This window comes from Chiloscyllium plagiosum, unplaced genomic scaffold (genome assembly GCF_037043375.1).
Source record: "Chiloscyllium plagiosum isolate Xiang-an unplaced genomic scaffold, Cpla_swu_hap1 HiC_scaffold_4, whole genome shotgun sequence".
NCBI classification, from domain to species: Eukaryota; Metazoa; Chordata; class Chondrichthyes; order Orectolobiformes; family Hemiscylliidae; genus Chiloscyllium; species Chiloscyllium plagiosum.
In genome coordinates this window covers 121,796,267-121,805,258 of record NW_028270142.1, presented here as the reverse complement: position 1 = coordinate 121,805,258, position 8,992 = coordinate 121,796,267, and the positions used below count along the sequence as shown (strand labels likewise).

At 40.4% G+C, this 8,992-nt stretch overlaps 1 protein-coding gene across 1 annotated transcript in view; it reads left to right on the top strand.

The window, feature by feature from the left end:
- Positions 1-364: 364 nt before the first annotated feature.
- The window catches only part of fam135b (family with sequence similarity 135 member B), a 374,606-nt gene continuing 365,978 nt past the window's right edge, over positions 365-8,992 (top strand). Inside the window, exon 1 of the mRNA XM_043687860.2 lies at positions 365-925. The gene's annotated coding sequence lies outside the window, so the exon portion shown is untranslated. The remainder of the gene's footprint in view (positions 926-8,992) is intronic.

Below are 8,992 nucleotides of genomic sequence, written 5' to 3'. Positions count from 1 at the left end.
AAAGCAGCTGCTTGATTGGTACCACATCCACCAACTCCCACTGCCTCTCCCACCAATGCTTAGAAGCAGCAGTATGTATCATCTGTAAGACACACTGCAGATATTCACCAAAATTCCAAGAAGGACAAGGACAGGACATGGGAACACCACCATTTGCAAATCCCCCTCCAAGCCATACACCATGATGTAGAAATATATCACGGTTCCTTCAATGGTACTGGGTCATAATTCTGGATCTCCACCCCTAATGGCATTGTGGTGTACCTACAGCACATGGACTGCAGAGGATCAAGAAGGAAGCTCACTATCATCCACTCAAGGGGCAACTGTGGTCTGGGCGTTAAATGCCAGATCGAGAGCGGCTCACATTCCTTGAATGAATAAAAAACACACAAACTCTTTCTCTTTGTGTGAACGGGCCAAAGATGCAGGCTAGCCACAACTGGTCGGTGCACTTGCTAACTGCTGCTTTCTGTGCGTAATTCGGAGGAACGCGAACACACCGTGAGAGATGCTCAGGAAGCAGACCCACCAGGGAATCGGGCAGGCAGAAATCAGGATGAGCTGAGAGAACTCCGGGTGTTGGTGCAGTTGGCCGCACTCTCCTTCACTTTCTCATCATTTTAGATGCCGTGTTTTAGTTGTTGCTGTGACTGACGTGACGTCAGCAGCCCAGAAGAGATTTCCTTCACAACAGAGATCTCCAGTACCCAGCGAGACAGGGCACTAGCAATAGAGAGAGAGAGAGAGAGAGAGTCTGATCCAGAGGAGGGCAACATGTGAAACATTCTCTATTCTGGAAAGAGAAAGATAACCATGGCAACAGGAACATTGACCAACTAAGAGTGAAATAACAGAAAAGGAGAGCCAATCTTTCTTTTGGAAGGGACGACAAAAAGAAAATCGTACAGATCCCTGGAAACAGGTAGGAGGGAGTGATTGTGATGACCTATAGGTACAGTAATGGTTTCGTCCACGTGTTCACAGAGAAAATTGTATCAATGTCATTACATAAGTTCGCACAATGCGGAGAAGATGAGGATCAACTTTGCAAAATGCATATGTCATGTCATTTGAAGGATGATTTGGAAGATACTGTAATGGTATAGCAGAAGCAGCATGCATTGTAGTGGACTGGTGAATTCAGTGTAATCTGGGGCTGGCTGTGTTTGCAGTCGGTGGCGTTGTTTTACTGCGGGTTGCAACATGACACAGGGAGCAACTGGAGGCGACAGTGTAGGCGACTTAGTGTGTCAGACAACGAAACGCATAAACAGCAAGGCTGTACGATACTACACAGCCAATTGACTTTTAAGCATTAAACCCGCTTACTCTTTCAGAAATACAAGGGAATCCGAAAGCTCAGTCCTGGTATAAACAAGTAGTTTGAGTAAAGTCATATTTTATTCCCGTCAAACCCAATATCAGTCTTTTATTTAAAGTTATGCATTGAACGTATCTTGGCATTGTGAGTTATTAATGTGTTTTTTTTTAACCTGGGGGTTGACTGTAAGTTAAAATGTAGAGGGACCAAGTGAGCTTTCGACAGAGGGGGAAAAGAAGATTGAGGTTAGATATCATCACCACCTCGTTGTGTGATTGCTTTAGATTTTTTTTTCTTCTGTATTACCTGGTGCTGTTATTCCGTCTTGGCTTGTCTATTGATATTGAAGCCTGATTTATATATAAAAAAGTTCTATTTACATTGAAATGTATCACATCATCAGGATAAATATATATGCTTATGATATCATTCAGACCACGTACCGTGCATCAAATCATGCCTTAAATATTGCGTAGCCCCTTTCGATCTTACCTGCCTCACTCGTAGTACACTCTGATTGTTAACGAAATACGTTGACCATTAACTTGTCAGTCAGTATGTGACTGTGTTTATACGTGTACATAAATGCAATATCTATTAATTTATATATCAATGTTCGGACATCTAATGTGTGTAATGTGCATTTACATACATTTATGCGCATTTCCATGCATTTATGCCGCTATGTCTGTATGCAAATATGTATGTATGTATTCTTCTGTGGGTACCTGAGTTTGTGAATAAATACATGTGTGCATGGATGCATGCATGTGCACATACATGTTATTGACATTGTTCTGTGTGTATACTTGCATGTGTGCCTGTGTGTATGTGAATAAGAATAGGTGTTTATATATGCATGAGCATTAAAATATGATTCTGGTTACATACATCTATATTATATATGCATATAGATATGTGCATATGTGAAATGTATATATGTACATATGTTTTTGTGTACAAATGTGTATGCACATTTATATGCATATGAGTGCATGCATACATTATACACATTTGTGTGCACATATTTGCAGACATGTTGATGTCTGTGCATTTATGTATACACATAAATAAGAATTTCTCTGAGACTATTCAGGCTAAGAAGCCAGACTGCAGCATTGGGATTAGCCTTATTTCTGCAATCATTATTATCTGCAGGGTGGAAAGCAACAAGAATAGCACATAATAGTAACATGAAGCAACTTAATTAGAGTGCTGTTTGCTTTCATTATTTCATTGGGGCATATTTGTATTTAACCAAGACACGAACCCATCTTTTTTCTTGCTATTATCGCTTCATGTTTGGATGTAGCAAGGAATTTGCGAATAAATATCTCTTGGTTTTTTTCAAATGGGTACAGAAAAGAAGTGGTTTCACCTCTCCTCTTCCGAACCCTACCCTCACTCTATGACATTAACGCAAGGCAGCCATTCTGAATCCACACTGAGCTCATCAAATGTAGCATCATAATTCAGTAACTCTATTCCATTTTGGGTGATGGTGTGGTAAAACTTGATAATGTTATTAACATTGATTCACTGGAAGAAAAATGTACTTATACCAATACATTTCCAAAGTTGTGCGATATTGTTATATCTTTCAAAACAAATTACTCCAGCACGGTTACCACGACCTGACAACAGGAGCGAAGCAACCTTTTTGCAAGAGCTTTGCTTGAGATTTTCTCAAGGGCTACATATGTGGTTTTCAGTGCCTCCTTTTTCATTTCTCAGACACTCCCTTTTAACAGGTGAGGCAGTCATGCAAGTAACATTATCTGCAGTATTCATGTTTTGTTTTAGAGATTTCAGTACATACCAAAGCCTTGAATCATTAAATAAACATGTTTTGTTAATTTATTGTAAATAAGTCACTCAGTTTCCAAACCTCAGTCCTTTTCAAAATAAAAAAAACAGAAATTGCAGGAAAAACTCAATGGGTCTGGCAGCATTTGTGGAGAGAAAACAGAGTTAATGTTTCAGGTCCAGTGATTCTTCTTCAGAATCGATTTTAGGCAAGAAAGGGTTGGTATGTATGCCGAAGTTCGGGTGTGGGGAGAGGGAAGGAGTAAACAACAGGTGAAGATGGAACTAGAGCGACAGAACAACAGTTGGTCAGACAAAAGAATGGGTGCAGTTCAATTTGAAATCATTCATTGCTAATTGGGACTGTCCGTGGCTGACAATGGGATGTTTGTGGTAGCAGATCAACTAGGAGAAAGTGAGGACTGCAGATGCTGGAGACCAGGGTTGAAAAATGTGGTGCTGGAAAAACACAGCAGGCCAGGCAGCATCTGAGGAGCAGGAGAATCGACGTTTCGGGCATAAGCCCTGAAGAAGGGCTGATGCCTGAAACATTGATTCTCCTGCTCCTCGGATGCTGCCTGGCCTGCTGTGTTTTTCCAGCACCACATTTTTCAACTCTGTGGTAGCAGTCCGTATAATGATAATATCTGATGTGTGGTGGTTTGGGTAAGGACATGGGAGAAGGTACTTAGGCCCTAAAATGATTGAACTCGACAGTGAGTCCAGAAGGTTGCAGGGTCTCTGAAGAGAAAATGATATGCTATTCTTCCAGATCGTACTGATCCTAACTGGAGCACAGCACCAATCCTGAGACAGAGATATTGCCAAGGAACATGGTGCTATGTTGAAATGGCGGTTTCAGGGTCATTCTTCCAGACAGAATGTAGGTACTCTGTAAAACACTCTGCTAGTCTATATTTTGTCTTCCCAATTTTGAAGCTTTTCGAGGCTAAGTCAGCCTCCCAGCTGATTGTTTTGAGAATCTCGTCTGACAAGCCTGTGATCAATGATGGATTATCTAAATTCTAATTTTGGACTGTTGTCTTAGTCCATAGTCTTACTCAGACAATCTAATAATTCAAGTTTTTTGGGATTTGAATTTCCAGCTTGTAGTTTTTCTACTTCTTTGGGGGTGGCATGATGGCACAGTGGTTAGCACTGCTACCTCACAGCGCCAGAGACCTGGGTTCAATTCCCACCTCAGGCAACTGTCTGTGGAGTTTTCATATTCTCCCTGTGTCTGCGTGGGTGTGCTCTGGTTTCCTCCCACTTTCCAAAGAAATATGCATGTTAGGTGAATTGGCTATGCTAAATTGCCTGTAACGTTAGGTGAAGGGGTAAATGTAGGGAAATGAGTCTGGGTGGGTTGCTCTTCAGAGGTGTGGACTTGTTGGGCTGAAGGGCCTGTTTCCACACTGTAAATAATCTAAATCTTAATTCAAATTACTGCATAACTGATGCAGATCAATCTTCATATTGTCAGGAATAAACTGTGCCCCAAAGTGTATTACTCGTAGTAATTGTTTTTGGAATGGTAGGTCCTTAGTTGTCATACAAACTTTTCCTTACAGTTCCAAGTGCACATAATATGAGCTTGTCCCACTCCAGGCACTGTGCTTGGCTGCTCTTCTTTCAGTTTGCCAATGATGGCAACACCCTGTGGGGGTGAGACAAAAAATACATTGTGATGTGAATCTTTGAAAACAAATCTTGAATCCGTTCGGTTCAAATACTATACATTGTGTGATATGCATTAGAAGCATTAAGGTAGGAATGAGTTCTTCAGGAAGTCTCTATTTATAATTTCATATTTTTCATGTCTAGTATCAACTATATAATCAAAGAAAGAAGGCTGTGATTTTAAAGAACACCTTTCATGAACAACAAATGTTTGCAAAGCATTTTTCAGACAGAAAACATTTTAAACATTATCTATGTTAAAGTAATGTGAGAAATGTGACAGCCAATTTGTATGCATCAAACTCCCACAAACGGTACGAAACCAAATGACCACATGAATGAATTTTGAGATATTAATTTAAGGATCAATTTTTTGGAAGAATATCAAAGAGATTTTGCTTCCTCTTTGAAAACAGTCAAGGGATCTTATAATCAGTGCAAGCATGCAGACATCTCAATAACACTTCCAACGGTGTAGTATTGTTCTATATTGCACTGTTGCATCAACCTAGATTTTTTTGCTTATCTCTCTGGAGACCTCAGGACCTTCTAATAGTACTGCCTAGATCACAACCGATGTGGTGGGGAATAGAGTCCAAATCAGAGGCCCCTTTTTGATGTTCTATCCAAAGTATGATACTGTGCAATTATATGCAACGTTCTGCAAACTGCAATTGAGAGCAAGCTCTAAATAATGGGCGTAGAAAATGTGCCCAAAAGTGAGAAACCTGGAAAGTAAGGGGCAAACAAAGCCAGAACCGTGCGATACACTGAGCTTCAGAAAGTGAGAGTATACAAGAAAGCTAAAGAGTTATAGGTTGAGGGAGATAACCCAATCATTGGTATACCTGTGAGGAGAAGGGAGGACAGGTTTGAACTGGGTGAACGTGGACTGTTCAGCAGCTGACTGTGAGTGGAGATTGTAATTCAGGAATGTGCAACTCAGCGTATTCCTGTTATCATACTAATCGCAAGTGAGAACTTTAGCTGACTTGCCTCCTCTCTATGCTTGGAGTTTAGTTGTATTGCCCAGTTAACTGTGATGGCTGCAATCAGGAACTCTGTCCCTACTGATGACAGTGCTGTGGCTTTGGACCTTTGCTGTGCAGCATTCTGAACAGTTGCACAGCTTTTAGGGAGCCTAGCTTTTTTTTTCCACAAAGACAAATGGATTATTCAAAAGGAGTGCCAACTTCAAGCTTGGTGCAATGAAGCCAGCAGAAACACTAAATCTGGATGATGTATTTTTTTCATATATTGTTCCAGGTCTCTCAGGTATTTCAGTACTGAATTAAATGGCAACAAGGGAAAAATTATTCATTTATTTGTAACTTTCTACGCCTGACAACCCAAAGACAGTAAACTTCATTAGTTTCTCAAATTGAATGAGACCATTTCTCTTTTGATTGTGTTTTTATTTTATTACCTCTTCAGGAGGCAGGATGTTTGTTGGGGGAAGGTAAGATTCCATTGCAGACTAGACTGTATGGTAGTATTAGAGAGGGTGCAGAAATGATTATGAGGACGAATCTTGGGATGAGGGACTTCTATGGTGCAGGTTGGAGAAGTTGCGTTTGTTCTCTTGGAGAAGAGATGATATAGAGGTGTGAAAATGCTTAGGGATGTGGACAGAACAGATGGAGGAAAAGCTGTTCCCATTGTAGCAGATCGAGAAGTGGAGGACTCTGATTTAAGGTGACGGCCAGTGAGATCAATGTTGACATGAGGAAAAGACTCAAAAGGGAATTTGATGATTATTTGAAGAGGGAAAAAAAGACTTCTAATGCTCAACGTGGCCCCTGGAATTCTGAAAGAAGTCCTTTAGAAAATGTCAAGAAGAGCTTTTGAATGGTGGAGGGAAGGGGTATTGGGAGTAGGAAAATCATGTTGATGCCAGTCAGGACAGGATTGAGTAGAGTTATGACCTTGTGACTTAGCAACAAATAGATGTTCTGTTCACAAGTCCTTTAGAAAATGTCAAGAAGAGCTTTTGAATGGTGGAGGGAAGGGGTATTGGGAGTAGGAAAATCATGTTGATGCCAGTCAGGACAGGATTGAGTAGAGTTATGACCTTGTGACTTAGCAACAAATAGATGTTCTGTTCACAAGAAGTTATGTCAAACTCTTTTACTGAGCGAGAATCTTGCTATTTGTGGAGCTGTACCGTGGTACTAAACTCAACTCAGCAGTGAGAATGGTAGAAACGGAGAGGAAATAGAAGTAGGGGTTGGATGGGCAATGTACAGGAGACAGAAGGGTCGAGTACTGTATCACACATTAACTGCATGGATAAAATAGTTAAATAAAACCAAAATCCAATCAGAAACATTTTCTTTTGGCTCGCCAGAATATGGGAGAGTGGTAGGAGGAAACCAAACAATTGTCTACACATAGTTAGCCAGAAAGAGTGCACTTCAGTGCATAACGATAAACAAAGATGGTTATCTAAGACCTTTTTCTGCCTTTAACCTTCCAATATAGCTTTAAAGATTACATTTGAGAAGTTTTTTGGGCTAATTAGGGAAAATAGAGTTGGAGTGTCATACAATGATAGATAATTGCTTCTGATGTTACAATATTAGTTTGATGAAAAACGTAGAGAAAATAGCATCCTTGCATGTTTTTCTATTAGAGATTTTCGGATCACGTCGGTGTGGCATTAGAGATATTCGATTCAGCGCACCTTTGTGTCAGGGCAGTGATTCTGATTGATGTGAATTATGAGGTGGGCAGGAACCTCTCAGCTGTTTTGCTCCAGCAGTGTTATACCACTGATACTATGCTATTGTAAGCGACACCACACTGCTGAATTAATATGTCAGCGACAGCACTGTCACGACTGTGCTACAAGCTTGTAACACATTAGAGTATTGAGAAGACTGCCGATTCAAACTCAAGTTGTGTGAATCTGGAGGAACACGTTCATTGGAATATGAAGTAACACCAAAGTATTTATTTTTTGCTCCAGGTGCTAATTTTAGTGAAGCAAAAGCTGAAATGTGGGTGGGGAGCACTATTTTATGCTTGATAGCTATTAGCTCTCTCCATGTTTAATGCCCATTTTCTCTGTTTTGCTGGTTGGGTGTCACAACAGGCAGTTCCTGCACCTGCCAGCTTTGTTCATGTTCATTCAATCATTTGAGCATTTAATCCTAATTGACACCTCAATACCGGATCAAGGGATGTTGCATTGTCACAGTCGCTGTCTTTTAAATGTAATGGTGCAACTACCAGTTGGGGTGAGAGATACCGTGGCACAACTGCACAGTGAGGAGAAGAGTTCTCTTCATGCCTTGGCAACATTTGTTTTTTGGAAGTATGTCTGGTGTTCTCTAAACTAGTGGGGGGTTAGCCCTTTTACTTAGCAAATGCAGATCCCTGAAACCAAATGATGGCCTCCTTATTTGATGATTTTAAGCTGGTTATGCAATCAGTCAGCTTTGTACGGGGGACACTTATTGGACAATGTGCAGCATTGCTTATAGCTTTGCAAAAGTGCTTTGCAAAAGGGTTTGAACAAAGGCCCAATGTTGAATGCTGCACAGGGATCCTATCCTATCCTAAAATTATTTAGGATGGAGTCCTCTTGCTGTGGTAGCTCAAGGTAGATAATCAGTCAGCAGCATGAGAAGGAAAGGTGTTGTAGAATAATCACTCCTGGACTCTATAAAAGAAAGAATCTGAATGGTTAAATATCCTCTTCCTTTGGACATTTTGATGTTTTTCCTTCTGTCAGTACCATTAAAATAGATCAATTTTAATCCTTCTTTGCTGTGTGCATACTGGTGACTGTTATGTAACAACAATGAATCACTTTGAGACAATTAATTGTACACAGAGCACTTTGTGGCATCCTGATAATCATGATATGGTGCTGGAAAAATATAAGTTCTTTTTAGGTATCTCCAGAGTAATCCTGGTTAATGCAGGTTCGGTAACTGTTGGATTCTGGAACCTTTCCTAAGGAGATGAACTGAACTGGGCATTATCAGTGACAGAGCTAGGCAATCTGAAACTCCCTGAAACTGCCTCTAGCTAGAGAAACCACTACAATTAGTTCAGATTGAAATCATTGACTTGAGTTTAAGTTACTTTGCAAGTGATAACAAGAATGGACATGTTCAGGAGACGAGTTCCACTATCTATTATGAAGTGTGGGTTTAAATTTCAATCGTAGCTAAT